Consider the following 24,003-nt stretch of genomic DNA (forward strand, 5'->3'; position numbering starts at 1 on the left):
AAAAAGAAAATCCAACTGTATGCTGCCTACAGGAAATTCATCTAAGTAACAAGGATAAAAACAAATTCAAAGTGAAAGGCTGGAAAACAATAGTCCAAGCAAATAGCATCCAAAAAAAAGCAGGCGTAGCAATACTCATATCGGATAATGCTGACTACAAGACAGCAAAAGTACTCAGAGACAAAAATGGTCATTTCATAATGGCTAAGGGGACACTGAATCAAGAAGACATAACAATTCTTAATATATATGCACCAAACCAAGGAGCACCAAAATATATAAGACAGCTACTTATTGACCTTAAAACAAAAACTGACAAAAATACAATCATACTTGGAGACATCAATACACCGCTGACGGCTCTAGATCGGTCATCCAAACAGAGAATCAACAAAGATATAGTGGCCTTAAACAAAACACTAGAGCACTTGGATATGATAGACATCTACAGGACATTTCATCCCAAAGTGACTGAGTATACATTTTTCTCCAGTGTACATGGATCATTCTCAAGAACTGACCATATGTTGGGCCACAAAAACAACATCAGCAAATTCAGAAAAATCGAAATTGTACCAAGCATATTTTCTGATCATAAAGCGTTGAAACTAGAAATCAACTGCAAAAAAGAGGAAAAAAATCCCACAAAAATGTGGAAACTAAACAACATACTTTTAAAAAATGAATGGGTCAAAGAAGAAATAAGTGCAGAGATCAAAAGATATATACAGAATAATGAAAATGACAATACGACATATCAGAATCTATGGGATGTAGCAAAAGCAGTGATAAGAGGGAAGTTCATATCACTTCAGGCCTATATGAACAAACAAGAGAGAGCCCAAGTGAACCACTTAACTTCACACCTTAAGGAACTAGAAAAAGAAGAACAAAGACAACCCAAAACCAGCCAAAGAAAGGAGATAATAAAAATCAGAGCAGAAATAAATGAAATAGAGAACAGAAAAACTATAGAAAAAATTAATAGAACAAGGAGCTGGTTCTTTGAAAAGATCAATAAAATTGACAAACCCTTGGCAAGACTTACCAAGGAAAAAAGAGAAAGAACTCATATAAACAAAATCCAAAATGAAAGAGGAGAAATCACCACGGACACCGTAGATATACAAAGAATTATTGTAGAATACTATGAAAAACTTTATGCCACTAAATTCAACAACCTAGAAGAAATGGATAAGTTCCTAGAACAATACAACCTTCCTAGACTGAGTCAAGAAGAAGCAGAAAGCCTAAACAGACCTATTAGTAGAGAAGAAATAGAAAAAACCATTAAAAACCTCCCCAAAAATAAAAGCCCAGGCCCTGATGGCTATACCAGGGAATTCTATCAAACATTCAAAGAAGACTTGGTTCCTATTCTACTCAAAGTCTTCCAAAAAATTGAAGAAGAAGCAATACTTCCAAACACATTTTATGAGGCCAACATAACCATCATAACAAAACCAGGCAAGGATGGCACAAAAAAAGAAAACTACAGACCAATATCTCTAATGAATACAGATGCTAAAATACTAAACAGAATACTGGCAAATCGAATACAACAACATATTAAAAAAATAATACATCATGATCAAGTGGGATTCATCCCAGAATCTCAAGGATGGTTCAACATACGTAAAACGGTTAACGTAATACACCATATCAACAAAACAAAGAACAAAAACCACATGATCTTATCAATAGATGCAGAAAAGGCTTTTGATAAAAAACAACACAATTTTATGTTTAAGACTCTCAACAAAATGGGTATAGAAGGAAAATATCTCAACATGATAAAGGCCATATATGATAAACCGTCAGCTAACATCATATTAAATGGTACTAAACTGAAGGCTTTCCCCCTTAAACCAGGAACAAGACAGGGTTGTCCACTCTCTCCACTCTTATTTAATGTGGTACTAGAGGTTCTAGCCAGAGCAATCAGACAAGACAAAGAAATAAAAGGCATCCATATCAGAAAAGAAGGAAAGGTATCACTTTTTGCAGATGATATGATCCTATACATCGAAAACCCCAAAGAATCCACAAAAAGACTACTAGAAACAATAAGCCAATACAGTAAGGTCGCAGGATACAAAATTAACATACAGAAGTCAATAGCCTTTCTATATGTCAACAATGAAACAATTGAGAACGAACTCAAAAGAATAATCCTCTTCACGATTGCAACAAAAAAAATAAAATACTTAGGAATAAACATAACAAAGAATGTAAAGGACTTATATAATGAAAACTATAAACCATTGTTAAGGGAAATTGAAAAAGATATAATGAGATGGAAGAATATACCTTGTTCTTGGTTAGGAAGAATAAATATAATCAAGATGGCTATATTACCCAAAGCAGTATACAAATTTAATACAATTCCCATCAAAATTCCAATGACATTTTTTAAAGAAATAGAGCAAAAAATCATCAGATTTATATGGAAGTATAAAAAACCCCGAATAGCCAAAGCAATCCTAAAGAAAAAGAATGAAGCTGGGGGCATTACAATACCTGACTTCAAACTATATTATAGGGCCACGACAATCAAAACAGCATGGTATTGGCAGAAAAATAGACACTCAGACCAATGGAACAGAATAGAAAGTCCAGAAATAAAACCACATATATATAGTCAAATAATTTTTGATAAAGGGGCCAACAACACACAATGGAGAAAAGAAAGCCTCTTCAATAAATGGTGCTGGGAAAACTGGAAAGCCACATGCAAAAGAATGAAACTGGACTACAGTTTGTCCCCCTGTACTAAAATTAACTCAAAATGGATCAAAGATCTAAACATAAGACCTGAAACAATTAAGTACATAGAAGAAGACATAGGTACTAAACTCATGGACCTGGGTTTTAAAGAGCATTTTATGAATTTGACTCCAATGGCAAGAGAAGTGAAGGCAAAGATAATGAATGGGACTACATCAGACTAAGAAGTTTTTGCTCAGCAAGAGAAACTGATAACAAAATAAACAGAAAGCCAACTAAATGGGAAATGATATTTTCAAACAACAGCTCAGATTAGGGCCTAATATCCAAAATATACAAAGAACTCATAAAACTCAACAACAAACAAACAAACAATCCAATAAAAAAATGGGAAGAGGATATGAACAGACACTTCTCCCAGGAAGAAATACAAATGGCCAACAGATATATGAAAAGATGCTCATCTTCTTTAGCTATTAGAGAAATGCAAATCAAAACTGCAATGAGATACCACCTCATACCTGTTCAATTAGCTATTATTAGCAAGACAGGTAATAGCAAATGTTGGAGAGGCTGTGGAGAAAAAGGAACCTTCATCCACTGTTGGTGGGAATGTAAAGTAGTACAACCATTATGGAAGAAAGTATGGTGGTTCCTCAAAAAACTGAAAATAGAACTACCTTATGACCCAGCAATCCCTCTACTGGGTATATACCCCAAAAACTCAGAAACATTGATACGTAAAGACACATGCAGCCCCATGTTCATTGCAGCATTGTTCACAGTGGCCAGGACATGGAAACAACCAAAAAGCCCGTCAATAGATGACTGGATAAAGAAGATGTGGCACATATACACTATGGAATACTACTCAGCCATAAGAAATGATGACATCGGATCATTTACAGCAAAATGGTGGGATCTTGATAACATGATACGAAGCGAAATAAGTAAATCAGAAAAAACCAGGAACTACATTATTCCATACGTAGGTGGGACATAAAAGTGAAACTAAGAGACATTGATAAGAGTGTGGTGGTTAGGGGGGGGGGGAGAGGGGGGAGGGAGAGGGAAAGGGGGAGGTGGAGGAGCACAAAGAAAACTAGATAGAAGGTGACAGAGGACAATCTGACTTTGGGTGATGGGTATGCAACATAATTGAACGACAAGATAATCTGGACTTGTTATCTTTGAATATATGTATCCTGATTTATTGATGTCGCCCCATTAAAAAAATAAAATTATTTATAAAATAAAATAAAATAAACCAAGGCTGAGTATGGGCAACAGAAAACAATAAAAAAAAAAGCTCTTTAGATGGATGAAACATCCTATAGCAGCAAAAACAGTTTCCTGGAATAACAAACTGAAAAGCAAGCATTCTGGGTGTAAAGTGCAGCACAGTTGTGATTGATTTCTATTAAATATTTAGTAATAATTCTCCATGAAAATATTTTTCCTTGTCTACATGACTAAGATGCAAGTTTTTTTTTTTTTTAAAAAAACACCCAAATATACTAACATGCATTTAGTAAAGAATGTGGTTGGCATAATATAATTTCATTACTGTACTGTTGTAGAAGAGTACAGATATATCATTTATACTCCACTTGCTGCAAAGTTTCATTTTCATTGCAAAAATAAAGTTTTCTTGTTACAAAATCATCACCCAAAATGACCAGGAAAAATGAAATATTGACATTTAAAAAATTATGTAATATGATGTGTCTTAAAACTAAAAGGTTTATATAATTATAAGTTTTAATTTTATACATTTATAGATATTATAATATGTGTTTTAAATTTTGGACACAATTGAGGGGTAGGTGCATATATCCATGTAAGATTATTTTTCAGCTCTTACATTCAAAGTCTCTCACCATCCTTGTTCTAGAATCTTTGTGATCATCAGAAGAAATTAGAAAATGTTCTAATGCCTGTTGTCACAGGCATGAGAAGATAATTGTAGGCTGCCATTAAACCCCCAGCCCCTCCCATCCATATTTTTAAACTACTCAACCCTTCTCATTTCAAGAGCTCACAATTACAAATTCTTACTTAGTTATACCCACGTAATTCCCACTGGATTTTTTTTTCTTTTTGATAAATTGTATAAACACATCTGAAGCTACATTTATCCTAATGAATATTAGTATATATTTTACTTCAAATTAATATTTCTTTGATGTTAAAGAAATTTCTTAGAATTTTTATGGAAATCTTTAAAGGTCCTAGAAAATCTATTTTGGTCAGTATGTGTGTATTTTTTTTTCCAAGTACAGTTTATATTCAATATTTTGTATGAGTTTCAAGTGTAAAGCATAATGGTTAGACAATCATATACTTTACAAAGTGTTCCCCCTGATATTTTCAGTACCCACCTGGCACCATGCGTAGTAATTACAGTATTGTTGACTGTGTTCCCTATGCTGTACTTTACATCCCCGTGACTGTTTTGTAAGCACCGATCTGTACACAATTCCTTCACCTTTTTCACCTAGTCCCCCACCCCTGCTTTCCTTCGGCAACCATCAGTCTGTATCTATGCATCTATTTCTGTTCTGTTTGTTTATATAGTTCTTTAGATTCCACACATAAGTGAAATCATACAGTATTTGTCTTTGACTGACTTATTTCACTTAGCAAAATACCGTCTAGTTCTATCCATGCTGTCACAAAATGGTAAGATTTCATTCTTTTATATGGCCAAGTAATATTACAGTATAGAAAAGTGGTAATGTATATTATGCATTTGTCTTTTGATGGGCACCTGGATACAGTGTTCTTGAATCTAAAACTCAGCATTAATAAAGGCGCAAGTATTTTAGCTCTAACCTATGAATATTTTTATTTGTAGATGTTCCATGTTGAATTTACAGATGGACGTGAAAGTTATAATAGCAATAACTAAGGAAAGTTTACAACTCTAATATTTTCCCTAACTTGTTTCATCCACCTTTCAGGTACCCAGATGTCAGTATTCAGGGGTTCAGTGTGGAGTAATGTCATGTTCTCCTCCTATCAAATTACATTCTTGCCTGACCAGGCGGTGGCGCAGTGGATAGAGCATCAGACTGGGATGTGGAAGACCCAGGTTCGAGACCCCGAGGTTGCCAGCTTGAGCGCGGGCTCATCTGGTTTGAGCAAAGCTCGCCAACCTGGACCCAAGGTCGCTGGCTCGAGCATGTGGTTACTCGGTCTGCTGAAGGCCCGCAGTCAAGGCACATATGAGAAAGCAATCAATGAACAACTAAGGTGTTGCAACGAAAAACTGATGATTGATGCTTCTCATCTCTCTCTGTTCCTGTCTGTCTGTCTGTCCCTATCTATCCCTCTCTCTGACTCTCACTCTGTCTCTGTAAAAAAAAAAAAAAAAAAGAAAAAGAAATTACATTCTTTAGGCCACACCATTCTGAGAGTGTGATTCTTTAAAAATGAAGATGACACAATTTAACAATTCCTAAAAGGGCAGAGGGCCCCCAGATCAGTTCAGAATTTCTCCACCACATCTCTTCCTTTTCAGACAATTTCTGACCCACAGGACCCAGCTGTAAGAATGAGCACCATGTTGGTGGTTTGATCTGTGGCCCAGGTTTCTCAGCTCACAGTTTTTCAATAGTTTCTCAGCTAAGCTCCTTGCCTCCAGACTCACCCACAATCCATTCTTTATACACTCAATCATTTTATGTCTATTCAAAACCCTTCCATGTGGTTTTATAATCAGATGTATAAAATCCAACTGCTTGGCATAGTGTTTGAGGACCTTCGCGATCTGGCTCTTCTTCCTTAGCTCCAGCCACACCAACTTCTTGCAGTCCCCAAAATCTATTCTGCTTTCTTTTGTGTCCTGACTTTTGCATATTCTAGTCCCTCTACTTTAAATTCCCTTCTTCTCTCTGTTCCCTTTTCAGGCTAACTGTTGTGTCCTTCAGTGCTCTGCTTAATTGTCTTATTCCCCAGAACCTTCCATGACTACAATAAAGCAGGTAAGAGCCTATCAAAACTTGTCCATAGAGCTTGACCAGGTGGTAGTGCAGTGGATAGAGTGTGATCCTAGGACACTGAGGACCTAAGGTTGAAATCCTGAGGTCACTGGCTTGAGTATGGGATCTTAGACATGACCCCATGGTCGTTGGCTTGAGCCCCAAAGTAGCTGGTGTGAAGGCCAAGGTCGCTGGTTTGAACAAGGGGTTACTCAGTCTGCTGGAGCCCCCGGTCATGGCACATATGAGAAAGCAATCAATGAACAACTAAGGTGCCACAATAAAGAACTGATGCTTCTCATCTTTGTCTCCTTTCTTGTCTGTCTTTCTGTCTCCCTCTTGCTTAAAAAAAAAAAAAAAAAAAGAACTTGTCCACAGAACCTGTGCTCACCCCATCCTCTCCTTGTGCATATCATATCTTAGAATTCTCTGTTCAATTTCTGTTCAATTATCCATTTCTCCGATTATAAAAGCGGGTGTCAGCCTTATTCATCTTTGGATCTTCGATTCATGACACACAGTAGGTGCTCAATAAAAATTTGGAAGAATTAAGGATTAAACTTTCTTTCCCGAGAATGAAAGGCTTGTCTGCCCGCATTAGCATGAGGTTCCAATCTACCAAACGGAGCACTCACGAAGAATTGATAACTCACAGGAGAAGATTCTGTTGCTATAAATTATGCAAATGAGAATCTGTATGAGGATAACTGCTTAAAACATTTTCTTTTATCTAAGCATTAAGAATCAACTTGCATCTGGTTTTTAATCGACAAGCAGGGCGATACAACATATCAGAGAAGGGATGGAGAGCTGAATGCAGACTGAGGAGTTATAAGTCATGTCTCTTCATCCCAAAGGACTGCTCACTGAGTTGATTAACAAGCTGCAATCACTTGTCTAATCACCTTTCAGGCTTTGTCAAAAGGCCAGCTGTCCTCCCCAGATGACACCTTTGCCATCTCCCAACTATAACACATCTCTCTACACATGACTTACATAGTAAAACAAAGGTCAACACAGGCTAACTAAAGACTAAAGTGGGCCTGGTCCCAAGGAATTCCCAGGGCTGCCGTTGATCCTGGATTTCCTTCATCACCCAGGTTGGTGCACTGAGACCAGGTACTTCCTCCCGGCTCCAGCTGGCGAGGGTTCCACTCTCATTCTTCACACTTCTGTTCTTCACTCATGTGTTGCTGCTGCTTTTTGTTTAGCATGACTTATTGCACCTTAAAAAGAAACCAGGTTCAGCAACTGTCAAAAAAATGCTTGGCACGGATTAAAACAAAGAAGATTAATAGCCAGTTCCAAGAAACCATATCTGCTGCTGAATGCTATCTAGAATTTTCACTTTAAATGCTGCAGATGAAGCTGGGGGGAAGAAAATTCTGAAAATGAAAAATAAGAAGTTTTGAAGTGCTCAAAATAATAATACACAAAATTTTATATTACTGAGAGGTAAGGTTTGCCATGAAATTAAGCAATATGTATTGTAACACCTTCCAGTGCATAAGCAAAATGTGTATATAAAATAATTTTTTGTATTAGATTAAATAGTACCACTGGTATAAAGCAATATATTGGCGTTTACTCCAAAGGTAATAATCTCAGACTTCTAGGATTTGATTAACATTTTTTCAACTGTGATTTTTCTTAGCTGCAGAATGATAAATGGCATACATAAAAGTTAGCCTAAGGCGCTGGAAGATTATGTGACTTGAGAATCATCAAAGAGTAATTAAATAATGGTTAATCCTGAGCTAAGATTTAAGTGTGTTTGATGGTATTTTATAGCTGCAAAGAAGTAAAAGGTACTGAGCGCTGAGTCTCAGGCCTCCCTGTACAGCCCCAGGTTTGTGATTTGGGGTGAGTCGGATCATCATCCCTGCCTTCCTTCATTGCTCACTGGGCTAGTCAGTGAAAACGCAGAGATGATTTAGCCAAGGCCTCGGAAGACATCTCTGGTTCTCATTTTCCTTATCTGTAAAATGGAGCTTTCATAATGATAATTAAATGAAACATGTTAAAATACCTTATACATGGTTAAGAGTCATGCAGATGCTATTAAATGTTACTATAATAACTAACATAATGACGAGAATGTTTAAAGAACAGAGGACCTGCCTGACCTGTGGTGGCGCAGTGGATAAAGCGACGACCTGGAAATGCTGAGGTCGCCGGTTCGAAACCTTGGCCTTGCCTGGTCAAGGCACATATGGGAGTTGATGCTTCCAGCTCCTCCCCCCTTCTCTCTCTCTGTCTCTCTCTCCTCTCTTTCCCTCTCTGTCTCTCTCTCTCTCCCTCTCTCTCTCCTCTCTAAAAATAAATAAATAAAATTAAAAATAAATAATTTTTTAAAAAAAGAACAAAGGACCTCATAAATATCTTAGTGTTTCCTAAGAATAGGGGTGTTTGCTTACATAACCGTACTACAGTTTTCAACTTAGGTTAGCATTGATACAGTACTTTCATCTCATTTGCCATCCATGTCCCACTTTTGTCCCAATTACATCCTTTTTTGTCTTCTCTAGTCCAGGCTTCAGCTTCGATCAGAAATTGCTTTCTGTCATCGTGTCTCTTTAGCCTCCTCTAATCTGGAACGTTTTCCCACCCTTTCTTTCTCATGTCTGATGTGGACAATTTTAAGAACACAGTCCTCTTATTTTTTTAAATTAGAATATTTCTCATTCTTTAGTTGTTTTACATTTTTAATGATTATTTTATGTTCATCAAGTGAAGATTCTATTCCTACCACTGAGTACCCAGAAGCCATCCTTACATGTAGAACGGTATCAGTCACACGGTGTCCGGCTTGCCACAAGTGACGATGTAGTGTTGATTTCATCCCCTCCTCTCCTGCCCTATTTGTTCTCTTCATTCTTCTATTTTTCTATTAAGCCTTAGACATCCAGCTTTCTCTTTCTCCCTGTTACTTGCACTAACGGGGTCATGGGCATAAGGTCATGTCTGGTCACATCATTCCCACAAGGGGGAGAGAGGGACCAGAAAGAGCTCACAATCCTGACAGCTGCACAGAAGGGCACCATCAGTTTTTGCTTCTGGTTCTAAACCGTCCTTGATTCTTATACTGTGCCCTCCACCTTCCTATCTTCCTTGGTTCCTCCCTACTAAATGACTGATTCCCAAGTTTCCAGCATGCTACCTTGGACCTTATTTCACTCTACCTTTCCAACAACCAAATGTGTTTGGCAGGGTCTATTATCACTATTTTGTACATAAGGAGAGGCCCAGACCCATGGACTGTTTTCCTTCACAGTCAGGTGCTTAGAGGGTGATAGATTAAGGGCTTGGGCTGCTGTCCATTGCTTCCCCACTACAGTTTGATGCCTCCTTACAGTAACTTAACCCCGGAAGATCCTGTGTAATCCCATGGCATGGTGGCCGAAGATACAGGACACTGCCTTTTCTTTTGTGGAAATGATAAAGGTAGGCCTGACCAGGCGGTAGCACAGTGGATAGAGCGTCAGACTGGGATGCAAGGACCCAGGTTCTAAGCCCCATGGTCGCTGGCTTGAGCAAGGTGCTCTTGCTCTGCTGTAGCCTCTCGGTCAAGGCACATATGAGAAAGCAATCAATGAACAACTAAGGTGCCACAGCGAAGAATTGATGCTTCTCATCTTTCTCCCTACCTGTCTGTCCCTGTCTCTCTCTGTCTCTGTCACACACACACACACACACACACACACACACACACACACACACACACACACAATAGTAGAGGTAGTTAGGACGTATGATGCTTAAACTCTTAAACAAATGAAATTTGGCAAAAACATAGAAATGTGTTTGTCATAATATTCACTTAGCAAATTTGAAAGCTATAGCTCAGAAGTTTTCCATAAGTATTCATCAAAAATAATAGCTTTTAAATGCAGAGCTCATATTTCAAGAATACTAACTTGCAAATACACACTATCATGAAAAAAGTCAAACAAGAGGCAGGGAAGGAATCTAAGAGAGCCTGCCCAACTTTCTTATTAACAACATAACACACACTCCTTAAAGAAAATTTAGAAATACACACAATTTTTAAAAGGGCTGGGTACCAATGACCTTATTTTACAAATGCAGAAACTAAGAAAGAGAGACTCTTAAGTGTCTTACATGTGGCCACACTGGGTGTTAGTAACAGACCTGGCCTTGGACCTTGGGTTTCCTGCAACAGTCCAGTGCGCTTGCTGACTTTAATGAGTTCTTCATGAAATATAAATTTGAAAATGTTCCAATCCTCTCATAGGAGAACAAAACTATGCATTGACCTAAGCTGTATAAAGCCAAGATAGACTTTTAGAAAAAAATAATTATTAAGTTGAGCAAATCCTATTTTTAAAGATAGAATGTCATCATACAGGGCCTCTACTGAGGGACATGCAGAGAAAGCAAGGTGGGCTAGAGCTGTCCTGTCAGATTTTCTCAGGTTGGGCAGTCAGCTGAGGCTTGGGTCTTTGTGACAATCACATGCATTTTAAGTTAATTTTTGTTTATGCTTCAAGGTAAGAGTGGAGATTCAGTTTTTGTGTATGGATGTCCAATTGTCCCAGCACCACTTTTTTTATGTTCTGAATAAGATATGAGAGTAACTCCAGAAAATCTCAAAACATCAAAACTACACATAAGCAATATGCCTATTGCATTAGCAAGCTTTTTACCCCCTTTAAGTAGGCCCCTCTGGGAAATAGAATTAATCTTTTAAAAGTTCACTCTAAAAAATGAGGAACTTGTTTTCTCTCAAAATGTAGTAAAATCAAAGGTAAGTGTCCATATTATTGTATGTCATAAATGCTTTCGTTAGGAATTTTCTTAGAGAAAAGTCACAAGTAGGAGTTAAAGAGAATAAAAGTTTAAGAAGCATAAGTGAAGCAATTATTAGAATTCATTCAGCATCGAAGGTATACAAATGCAGAGAATCAAATCTGTTCTTCTGTAAAGGAGCTTGCCACAAATGCTCGGGTTCCAAAACGGTGTGCCAGTTCATGAGTTGAATTTTTTTTAGAAACTGTCCACTTGGTGGCACTGTGGTGCTGCTTCTGGCTTGAGCCTGTTGGTTTGGGTCAAGTTTCGTTAGGGGCTGATTCCCCACGGAGAGTTTTGTGATTCTTAAACATGTGGTCATTCCATCATGTGTGCCAGCAACAGATAATTGCCCTAGTCATTTGTGCAAGGGAAGCAAAAGAAAAAAGTATTTGAATGTTGTTCAAGTAAAGACAGGGCAGGATTTAAGTGGACTTGTAGGGCAGGTTGAACAAGTGAATGGATGAAAGTCTACCCGACCTGCTTTTACCTAAATTCTTACAAAGAAATGCATCTGCAAGGGCTTTCTTTTTTTTCTTCCTTCTCTTTTTCTATGGCTTGATTTTGAGCAGAAAAAAAAAATTGGCACTAGTAACTTCAGCCCAAATGAAAACTCAAGTTGAACTTCATGTGCTCCATAATAAATATTTAGAACCAGCTGTGCCATCATGATTGGGAACCAAAATTTATATATTAAATGGTTAAACACAGTTCGTCCCCTCAGCGTCCTTGCAGTCTGCCTGAGAAGGCTAGATGTGTGTGTGTGGAACAGTGATTTCTAAACTGTGTGCTAGTCCTAACCAAGTGGAAGCTGCAATTAGGAAAGTCTTCGCTGAGCAGGTGGAACCAGAGCTGGTCTCAGAGAATGGCTTCATTGTGCCAGGAAGCCTGCAGTTGCCCAGCCGAGTGGAAATAGCGCAGGAGGGGGCAGGATTTGGCAGGTGCTCTGGTAGCCTGGCTGGGGAACAGGAGGTCCAAGGGTCCTGCTCTCCAGCAGTCAGAGAAGCAGCCATCCCAGCCAGATGTCCATGCCTCTCCATCCAGCTGGCCCATGACTCAGTGATCCACTTTAAAAAAAATTTAGTAGACTTATCTCTTCCAGATATTGGGGTGAACACAAACTATGGATTCGTGTATTTTGTGTTTTATGTATAGTTGAACTAGAAATTTGAATACCAACTGTGTGGGATTTGTATGAAATAATTTGGTGAGTAGTGAACCTAAAGAATCAAGTCCTTGGCCTGACCTGTGGTGGCGCAGTGGATAAAGCATCGACTTAGAAATGCTGAGGTCGCCGGTTCAAAACCCTGGGCTTGCCTGGTCAAGGCACATATGGGAGTTGATGCTTCCTGCTCCTCTCTCTCTCTCTCTCTGTCTCTCTCTTTCCTCTCTAAAATGAATAAATAAAATTTAAAAAAAAAAAAACTTAAAAAAAAAAAGAATCAAGTCCCTACTTTTTAGAAAAGTACTGATGACTTTAAAGAGCTGACCTCTGTCCATACTAAAGTATGTGGGGGTGAAATGATACGAAGCCCGGGGAAGCTTTAAAATATTTCAGCAAAGAAAAAAACAATTCGCATGGTAGTGTTGTAAAATTTTACTAGTTATTGACTCTGGGTGATAGATACGTAGAGATTTTTGTACTGTTCTATTTTGAAATGTTTTATAATATCTTTTTCTTACAAACTATATAGTTGGTGGTCTGAAAACATTATTCTGGGAATGGGCAAGACTAAGCCTGAAGTCAAGGCAGGCAGGTCCAGGAGAGGGTGTGGGTGATGAGGAAGTGACGCAGCGTCAGCACTAAGGCCCTTCAGCTGGGAAAACCCAAGTTATCAAATTAATTTACACAAAGCATGATGGGAATAATGTCTCCCAGAGAGATTTGCCAGTTAACAAAGACTCTGCAGGAAACTGCTGCTTCTCATTTCAGCTCCCTTGCCCAGATGTGACGAGTAAGCATAAAGGCATCCCAGGGCCTGTGCGTTGGGAAAATAATAGCACCTGCTAAAGAAGGACTGTATACACTCTCAACGGTTAAATATTTTTATACAGTTTTTCTCAAACATAAGAAAAGCCACTCACATCAATGTCTGTGCCTCTAAAATTACTCTAGCATTCTCCTCCCTCATCTGCAAACCAAAAAGAAAGAGGTCGGCAGATCAGGAAATACTGAAAAAGAAAAAAACATATTTTACGAATGAGCCATGGTGGTATAGCAAACAGAACACGGGGCCAAAAGTAAGAAAACAGCTTACAATTTTAAGGGGGATTGAGGGCAACTTATTTAACTTTTCTAAAATTCGGTTTATGCCTCTATAAAATAGGGGATGCTAAGAAATTCTCAGGTCTGCTGTGAGGAGTAGACGGTGTGATGAATAAAATGGTCTGGAAGGTTTACTTGTGGCCATAATTTGCACTGAAAGGCCTTCTCTTCCACCTTCTCCATATGCACCCAACACGTCCTCAAATCCACGGCAGGCGAAGAAAATACACAAGATTACAAATTATAGGTTCAATGGAGACCCAACCAGGCATGAGATGAAAGCCATTTGGGAATGACAGGAAAAGCAGAAGAACCCGGTGCTCCCCCAGGTGGAAGGCAAGATGTGAGAGCAAGGCTAGAGAGAGAAGGAAAGTGTGGGACATGCTTAATGTTTAAAAAGGAGACTGCTGGCCCTGGCCGGTTGGCTCAGCGGTAGAGCGTCGGCCTAGCGTGCGGAGGACCCGGGTTCGATTCCCGGCCAGGGCACATAGGAGAAGCGCCCATTTGCTTCTCCACCCCTCCGCCGCACTTTCTTCTCTGTCTCTCTCTTCCCCTCCCGCAGCCAAGGCTCCATTGGAGCAAAGATGGCCCGGGCGCTGGGGATGGCTCTGTGGCCTCTGCCTCAGGCGCTAGAGTGGCTCTGGTCGCAATATGGCGACACCCAGGATGGGCAGAGCATCGCCCCCTGGGGGGCAGAGCATCGCCCCTGGTGGGCGTGCCGGGTGGATCCCGGTCGGGCACATGCGGGAGTCTGACTGTCTCTCCCTGTTTCCAGCTTCAGAAAAATGAAAAAAAAAAAAAAAAAAAATGAAAAAAAAAAAAAAAAAAAAAAAAAAGGAGACTGCTTCTTGACCTGTGGTGGTGCAGTGAATAAAGTGTTGACCTGGAACGCTGAAGTCACCGGTTTGAAACCCCGGGCTTGCCTGGTCAAGGCACAAATTGGGGGTTGATGCTTCCTGCTCCTTCCCCTCTTCTCTATCTCTCTTTCATATGAATAAATGAAGTATTTTTAAAAATTAAAAAAAAGAGAGAGAATGCAGTGATGAAAGGCACTGCTCACACCCAGTGCCTCCTTCCCTGTGGATGAAGCTTTTCTAAAGTAGCCCGGCCAATCTCTCTGTTCTCTCATTATCTGCTCCACCAAAAAGGTGGAGGAATGCATCTGACTGGAATAAGCCCCAGAACAAACATAAGCTAGCCCTTTCCTCCTCCTTTCTCTGGTAGCAGCGACCTACCTGCCGAGAACGTGAATGCTGGTCTGCTTTCTCACTGCTGTAAGTACAACGTGGGATCCTCGCACGCATAGGCTTTCCTATACTGCAATTCAGTACTAGACAGAATCACCCACATATTCCACCTAGGCGAGGCCATTGTGGGCCTACTCCATGGAGGGCAGATCCCCATTTACAGCTAAATTTAGCAGATGGTCTACCCAGTCTGCCGTGACATATATTTATATAATTGTATTATAAATGGTGTTGACTGATTGCAATTTTTAAATCAGCCTATAGATAAAGCATAGGTGACATATCTAGTTATAGAATAGAATATATGTAAGTGCTATCAATCTTGATGATGAAAAAATAATGATATTATTGACCAATAGTCGATGAGACATAGAGGAGAGAGACGGTGTTATGTACTGAAGGTTTGTGCTCCCCCAAATTCACATGTTGAGATCTTAATCCCAAAGTGATAGTTTCTGGAGGGGTGAAGCCCTCATGAATGCAATTATGCCCTTATAAATGGGACCCCAGAGAGCTCCTTGCTCCTTTCTCTGTCATGTGAAGACACATGATGATATGGCCATCTGCAACCCATGAAGTGGATTCTCGTCAGGCACTGAGTCTGCGGGAGCTTTGATCTTGGACGTGCCAGCCTCCAAAATGGTGAGAAATAAATTTCTGTTGTTTCAGCCACCCAATCTCTGTAACTTTGTTATAGCCACCTGAACTGACTGAAACAGATGGTGATCTTTTAAGCAGTTATCACTCCCTCACCTAAAACCTCCAGGGCTTTCCACTTCACCCAGAATAAAATCCAGCCTTTTTGCTTTGATGTCCTAGGCCCGATAGGATCTGCCTCTGCTGTTCTCCTGTCTCCTCTGGTGTATACTTACCTCACTCCCAATGCTCCAACCATTCTGGCCCGAAGACAGCTTCTCAAAAACGAAGTTTTCTACTGCTCTTCTACCTGCCATGACAGATGAATGTGAAGCTTCATGCTCCCATCTCCAGTTCAATTTAACTTCCTCTCTCCCTCTGCAACATACACACACACAACGTACTGCTCTCTTTTACTCATGTTTTCAGGAGCTCTCTTTGTGGATAATTGCTTTATAGTGTCCTGCTATATGGATAGACCCCATTTATTTATGCATTCCCCAACTAATGAACATTTAAACTATTTCAAATGTCTTGTTGTTACTAGTAGATTTTTAGTAAATGCCCTTTATTGAATTTAAGAAGATTCTTAATCTTTATCATCTGACAGGAAATTTTTATAACTAAATCTTAAATGCTGTCAACTATTTTTATTATTATTTACTAAGATGTTTATGTATTTTTACTTTTTCAATAAGTCAATGCATTAAATTTACTTGGACAGATTTTTTCAATATTAAACTATCCTTGATTTGTTATATAAATTCCACATTGGCCACAATTACTATTTTTAAATACTGCTGCCTGGATTTAGTTTACTAATAATTTATTGCTTATTTTCTCACCTACAGCCATAATGAGACGGTCAGTAAGTTGCTTACTTAGTTTCAGTGTATAAGGTTATGGCGGTTTTATACAATGAGTTGAATGAATAGTTTTCCTTTTTCTTGAAAAAGTTTATCTACCTGTTTTGAAACTTTCATGCAACTCATCTTGTTTTTACCTGAAAGATGTTCTTTTGGAAGAGTAGGGCTGTCAAAACTGATACTATTTACTGATTATTCATTTATTTGGGTTTCTATTTCTTCTGAGTTTAATATTTGTATTTTTCTACAAAATATTCCATTTTATTTGTTTTTAAATTCATTAGCAAAAAAGATAGGTCAGTCTGTAACCAGATATAGTTTTCTGTATTTGACTTTGATCAGTTTTCTTAAGGATATATCTTTTTATTTATCTTTTAAAAAAAAATAGGTTTTGAATGTGTTAATTATTGCTATTGGTGATCTTTCTTGGCTTGTTTTCTCTGTTCATATTTGCTCTGATTGTTATGAACTTCTCCTATTTTTTCCATAGGTTTACTGCTTCATTTTTACAGCTTCTTGAATTAAATCATGAAATCATTTATTAAAAATAATATTTACTATTTATAAGTAAATACATTAAGCTATAAATTTCCTCCCAAATACTGCAGCTGCATAATACAAATTTTGAAATGTAGTTATTTTTTGGTCAGTCTTAAATAGTTTATCATTTGCTTTCTATTTTCCTCTTTAACCCATGGATTATTTAGGAGTTTGGGGGTTTCTTTAAACTGTCATGTTGTTATTACTCTCTAATTTAATTACATTACAGTTAAGAAAACCATGTTCTATGTTCTATGGGTACCTAATATATGTTTAATTTTTAGAAATGTTTTATATTTGTTTGAAATGAATGTCTATTCTTCATCTATTGGGTAAAAGGTTTTGTGTGTGGTTTGCATGTCTGTATGTGATAAACTCTTAATTTAGTAAACCAAATATTATTCTTACAGACTTTTTGTCTATTTCATATATATATATATATTTCTCTTTGTGGTTTGTTTTCTTTCTATAGTCGGAGGCCATGTTGTTAAGTGTGCACTTACTTGTTCTTGGTTATGGTGCTCTCTTTGTAGACTGTTCTTATATCATGTGTGGGTCTGCTTCAGTCCTATTGCTACCTTCTTCTTGTTGGATTTTAGCATTGTCATAATAGGTTTTGTTTCCATTATGATCTTAGAGTACTTAGTGGTTTTATTTTATGGTTAGATCTGTCTGTATGTAGTAAGTAGCTTGATTTTATAAAATCTTTTATTGGTATTTTAATAGCTGAGTTTAATCCATTGATACTTTTTGATTGTTGAAACATTTAGAATTACTCATGACATATAGTGTGTTTTATATTTATGAGGTTTTCTTTCCTTCTTTTTTACTGTTTCTTTTTTAGTTGATTCGATAACATTATTTTCTTTCCTCATAAAGTATAACTTTTTTACTATACTGAGCTTCCCTTTCTCATTTACAAGCATTAATTAATTTACAAATGTGTTTATCATTTAGGCATCATACTTCTTCCTTACAGATTTTTTTGTTGTTAACCTTTGTTTTACTTTTCTTTTAGTGGGGGGGGGGGACAGGGACAGACAGGAAGGGAGAGAGATGAGAAGCATCAACTCATAGTTGTAGCATCTTAGTTATTCATTGATTGCTTCTTCATATGTGCCTTGACTGAGGGTTTTCAGCAGAGCTAGTGATGCCTTGCTCAAGTCAGTGACCTTGGGCTCAAGCCAGAGACCTTTGGGCTCAAGCTGGATGAGCCCACGCTCAAGCTGGTGACCTCAGAGTTTCAAACCTGAGTCCTCAGCACCTCAGGTTGATACTCTATCCACTGTGCCACTGTCTGATCAGGAGGTTGCTAATATTTTTTAAAAGCTCTTTAATTGAGGGCCTGCAGACAGAAAACTATTTTTGTGTATCTGAGTAATGTCTATGTTTTAAGTTGAATCTTGAGCAATAGTTTAGCTGAGCATAAAATTGTATTTCTATCTGCCAGCAAAACTCCCAAGGAATTGGAGCAAACCAGTCCTTCATTGAAGGGGAATCTAGGCAGCACATCATAGTGTCCCCTACCCATCACTGCTTCTGTGACGACATGATTCGAGGAACACCACATGGTGAGTCTCCACACAAGCATTTGGGCACATGTGCTCTAATGTTTTGTCTTCTTCATCACCCCATATAGATGTAGACCACTTTATATAAGTTAGAAAGCTCTAGCAGGTGTAATGGCTCTTTGTAAGCTTACCTTTACAGTCTGGGAGGGGGTCTATCATAGTCCCCATTTCCTTTTGCATACAAGTCTGGCACAAGTCCCCAGTAATACATGAAATTTGGTGTTGAATTTATCAAGTGCCATTTCACTACCCATTGATATTATTGATATTTTTTTCTCCGAGCCTATTGATTTGATTCATAGTATTAATAAAAGTCCCAATAACAAATTATTGTTGCATTGTTGAGGTGGAGAAATCTTGTACTATATTGTGGAATTCAGCTTGCTGGTTCAACTGCACAGGAGAATATTAAACACCCAATTAAAAGGGAGGTCCTGAAGAAATTTTTATGACAAGAGAAGAATGCTTATGAAATGTTTTCCTTATTCTATTTTGTTCATCTAGTGTGTAAAAAATTATACATCTTTATTCTCAACCTTAGATTTCACCCTGTCTGAAATTAACACTGCCACCTTGGTTTTTGGTGTTTCTTACAGTGTGGTTTATTGATAACTGGTTGTCACCAAGGGTTTTTCTGATGGTCTATTGTGAAAAGTAATGAAGCCATTTTGTTCACATACAGTTTTCCAAACTGAATTATTAGGTTAATAATGATTTTCACAGAAATCCCATCACACTCCAATAACCACTGTATTTTTAAAAGCAGTACAAATCCTGAAAGGACATAACTCAGTTCATCTCAGCTAACATGAAATTAATAGTATGAAGTTCTTCTCAGTTCATGTATTTTCACCTTATTTGCATTATTGTACATTTCTACTAATGACAGGACATTATCCAAAGGAGCTGGACAAGTTAGACCTCTTTTCTCTCCTCCAAACTAAAAAGCTGGTAGCAAGATCATTTACCTACAGATTAAAGTTGTAAATTCTACCTGTGTGTTCTACTAGTAAAAACTGGCTTTTTTCCCACATTTGTTACACAGTATTCACATGTTTGTATTATTTGCATGTTGTTTGCATTTGCTCTATTTGCATTGCTTTTTGTGTTATAAGTCCAGTTCAACAGAATGGATCAGTGTGCCAAGAGTATGATATTAAAGAGTAAGAGTAGTAGTTTGCAAGCTGATTCTGAGATGTATATGGAAAAACAAAGGATCTAGAAAAGTCAAGACTATCTCAATAAAGGATAGGATTTATTTTATAATTTATTTTTTTTTTTTTTAGCAAGACAGAGCAGGGTGGAGGGTGGAGAGACAGACAGGAAGGGAGAGAAATGGGAAGTATCAACTCATAGTTGTGGCATCTTAGTTGTTCACTGATTGCTTTCTCATATGTGCCTTGACTGGGGGGCTATAGCAGAGCCAGTGACTGACCCCTTGTTCAAGCCAGCAAACTTGGGCCCAAGCCAGTGACCTTGGACTTCAATCCAGTGACCTTTGGGCCCAAGCCAGTGACCATGGGGTCATATCTGAGATCCCACACTACAGCCAGCGACCCTGCACTCAAGCTGGTGAGCCCACGCTCAAGCCAGCAAACTCGGAATTTCGAACATGGGTTCTCAGCATCCCAGGATGACATTCTATCTACTGTGCCACCATCAGTTAAGGCAGAAATTTTAAAACCTTTCTATGATTTTTGAAGATATATGTATTATCTTGAATAGCCTGAACCTGTCACTTTAGGGCTGAAATACCTTTGACTCTTAAACAACACAGGTTTAAACAGCACTGGGAAACTTATATGTGGATGTTTTTCAATAAATACATACACTACTGTAAATGTCTTTTCTCTTATGATTTTTAAAATAATGTTTTCTCTATTACTTAACTGTAAAGATGCAGTATATAATACATCTAGAAAATATGTCAATCATTTATTTATGTTATCAATAAGACTTCTCTGGTCAAGAGTAGGCTATTAGTAATTAAGTTTTAAGGTTGTCAAAAGCTATATACATATTTCCAAATAGGCAAAGCGTTATCATCCCTAATCCCTTGCGTTGTTCAAGGGTCAACTGTATATAGGAATAAGGCATCATAATTATTAATAAGATGAAGACAATGGCACTATGGTAGAGCATTTGACCCTTTCCCATTACTTGATCATTTTCTTCACTTGTAGAAAAAGAGATTGACAATACTGGGTCTGTTTAAAAACCACATGTAAATGCTGCGACTTCCTGCATCCTCTAATTGGAAGAGGAGTGTGGTTTTCAATAGCGCAGAGTATTTGCTAGCGTTCCGCTGGGACTAGGGGCACCTGCACCTCTTCGGTCCCAGCGCCCGGCTGTGTGCCTCCCTCGTCAGAACGCCTGGTCAGCTCTGCAGGATTTACGTGGAACATACTGAAGTCTCCTGTTTCCTTTCCTCTTTCTTCTCCCTAATTGTTGTAGAGTTCCCCAAAACTCTTATTTTTTCTCTAGACCCACAACTCATGCTAGACCAGCACCAAGAATTTCATTCACAGAGGTTCTTACCACTGTCATCTAGAGCAGCGATCTTCAACCTTTTCCATCTCATGGCACACAAAACTAATTACTAAAATTCTGCAGCACACCAAAATATATATTCTATTTTTTGCCAACCTGACAAGAAAAATAGGTATGCTTTTGACTCATTTACAACAGATGGCTATTATGTTGACTGTTGTCATTTTTTTATGTGACAATCTAAGGGAAAAGATGTCAGTACCCCTGACGAAATAGTCAGGTGATACATATTTTAAAATTTTTTGCATGGCACACCAGTTGAAATAGCTGCTCTAGAGGCAACCAGCTTGCTTGCTACTGGCTACTCAGTATGGGAGAGAGGAGGGGTCCAGCTCCATCAGGTACAATGAATGATCAGGCCCTCTTCATGCTCTGGTGTTGTTGGCCTTGAGCTGAGTGCTTCTGCACCCTCCTGGGGAAGGAGCCTGACTTGAGGGAGGCTGCTTCTGGGAGTATTTTGAGTTTTGTTTATTCTTTTATTTTTTGCCCTAGCAGAAGAAAAGGAGCCAGTAGAAAGGAGATTGACAGTAAAGAAGAGAAGAAACAATCGACAAAAACAAGTTCCCAGAGGGTCTGGAAAGGATAGAATTGAGAGCACAGGTAAAACAGAAATATCAATAGCAACACTTTTTCTTCTGTTAAAGGAAGAGAAGATGGGAAAGCGAGGAGCAAAGCTCCTTAGATAAACTGTCAAAGCATCCTGTCTATAATAAAGATGCAAGTACTTACTGAATGCAATAGATGTTAACTAGGGACACAGACTACTAGCTCCCAGTGAGTAAGGAGAGTTGTCATTGAAACATTATATCCAGCAATCAGCCACACAAAATTTAATGTAGATATTTAGAGCAGAACAATGGGGTGGGTAGGCCATGTAGTTGACCTAATAGAGCAAATGGTATACTTAGTAGTCACCTGTTCTTTTAATTATAGTGATTACCAGATGTACATTGTTTGTCAACATACCATGACTGACCTGCACTAGCAGCGTAATCCTCTCCCACCTTTAAACATTTCCAAAAGATTAAAGAAAGATAGTATCCTGACCTGGTAGCTCAGTTAGTTAGAGCGTCATCCTGGTACACCAAGGTTGTAGGTTCAATCCCTGCTTAGGGCACATACAAGAATCAACCAGTGAATGCATAAATGAATGGAATAACAAATCAATGTTTCTCTCTCTCTAAAATCAATCAATCAGTCAATCAATCAATAACAATTACTTAAAAAAAATAACAAGGATTGAGCCTGTAAATGTCAGGCTCTGTGCCAAATACCCCAATATATTGTTTCATTTAATTCCTCACAAGAACACTGTTGAAGAAAATGACTCAGAGAAATTTAGTCACTTGCCAAGTCATGGGCCTCAAAAGCAGAAGTGGGATGCAAATTCAGACCTACCTTGTTTAAAAGCCCACTCTTTCCACAGTAAACAATGCAACAATGCAAAGATAAGAAATCATGAAAGTAAAAGAAAGTTTAATCTCCAATAAATTCATTTCATGTCAGAAAGAGACGATTCAAGTACCTAACAGAGAAAAGGTGCAGCCGGAAAACCTTCCCACTTATCCTGACTCCTTTCTGTAGCTCTATAAAGTATCATAGATTTGTGGGTATTTTCAGGAAACTGATAGCTTGTAGACAGAGCATAACTTTTTGTTCATTTGTAGACTTTCTCTATTCCAGTGAGAAAGCGATTTTAAAATGCCTTCTCTTTCTCTCCCTCTGAATTTGAGGTCCTCTATTATTTTCTGTTGTCAAAACTCAGACAAACCTTATTATTTTATTAGGTCATTGACTATGATTTATATGTCTCCTAGGAAGAATGACTGTAGACAGAGAGAGTGATAGGACTTATCAGGCCCCGAGTGGACTGAGCTCACCCATTAAGTTAGCCTGTCTGCCCTGCTCTTGACAGTTATTAATGCTTCCATTTCCTGCCGCTTCCAATGCTTTTTCTTTTGGAGTGCCAATTCCACATGCTATTGCTACATTGTGGCAAGCATGCCAGTGGTTTCTGTGTGGTGGGCATAGTCCTGCTATAACAGTTCCCTGCTTGGCCCCACTTCCAATGCAAAACGACCAGCACGAGCCAGTCAGAGCCCCTGAAACAACCGCATATTCTTACAAAAGCCACTTTCAAGTTCAAATTGTTTCTCAGTAAACAAAGCACCGAATGTTGCTAACTCCCCATCAACCTGACAGTCCTTGCTTTACCCTCAGCAGCCTTCATTGTGCTTCTGACCTTAGTGGCTAAAGAGCCCGACAAGCCAGCTCTCTGCCCACCGTAACAGCTGTTTTCTGTTGCAGGGTGGGCGAGTGGGGACAGTGAGAGATGTGATTTCCCTGTGTCAGTCAGGTAGACTCGGTTATGCCACAGTAACAAATGATCCCCAAATCTCAGCAGCTTACAATAATAATAAATAGCTCTATTTTGCGTTTATGGTTATATCCATTGTGGGCTGGCCTCAGCTCTACACTATGTTGACTTCAGTCCAGGTCACAGGCTAATGGAGCAACCTCTCTGGGGAACATTAAGTCTGTAGCAGAGACAAATGAAACATGAAAAACACACGCTCGTTCATAAAGCTCCTGTTCCCACCTCATCAGCAAAGCAAGTCATATGGCCATTCCTGATACCAACAAGAGAGGGAAGGTGAACTCCTCCTTCAGGGAGCAGTACCCCAGGGAGGGGGCAGCAAGCATTTTGAACATTAGTACAATCTACCACTCTCACTTGGATGGAGACCTCTCATGACATCACCAGACTGCCTGTAACAGAGCACCATCTATGGAGCCCACATCTCAAGA

General features: G+C 38.7%; 1 long non-coding RNA gene across 2 annotated transcripts in view; it reads right to left on the reverse strand.

Moving 5' to 3' along the window:
• Window positions 1-24,003, reverse strand: part of LOC136395008 (uncharacterized) — an 88,294-nt gene that overhangs the window by 24,780 nt on the left and 39,511 nt on the right. The window contains exon 2 of one of the 2 annotated variants that reach the window (XR_010749253.1): window positions 15,905-15,978. The exons of the other annotated variant lie outside the window; for it this stretch is intronic. This is a non-coding gene — a long non-coding RNA (uncharacterized lncRNA). The remainder of the gene's footprint in view (window positions 1-15,904; window positions 15,979-24,003) is intronic. 2 annotated transcript variants of the gene reach the window in all.

This window comes from Saccopteryx leptura, chromosome 2 (assembly GCF_036850995.1).
Source record: "Saccopteryx leptura isolate mSacLep1 chromosome 2, mSacLep1_pri_phased_curated, whole genome shotgun sequence".
NCBI lineage: Eukaryota > Metazoa > Chordata > Mammalia > Chiroptera > Emballonuridae > Saccopteryx > Saccopteryx leptura.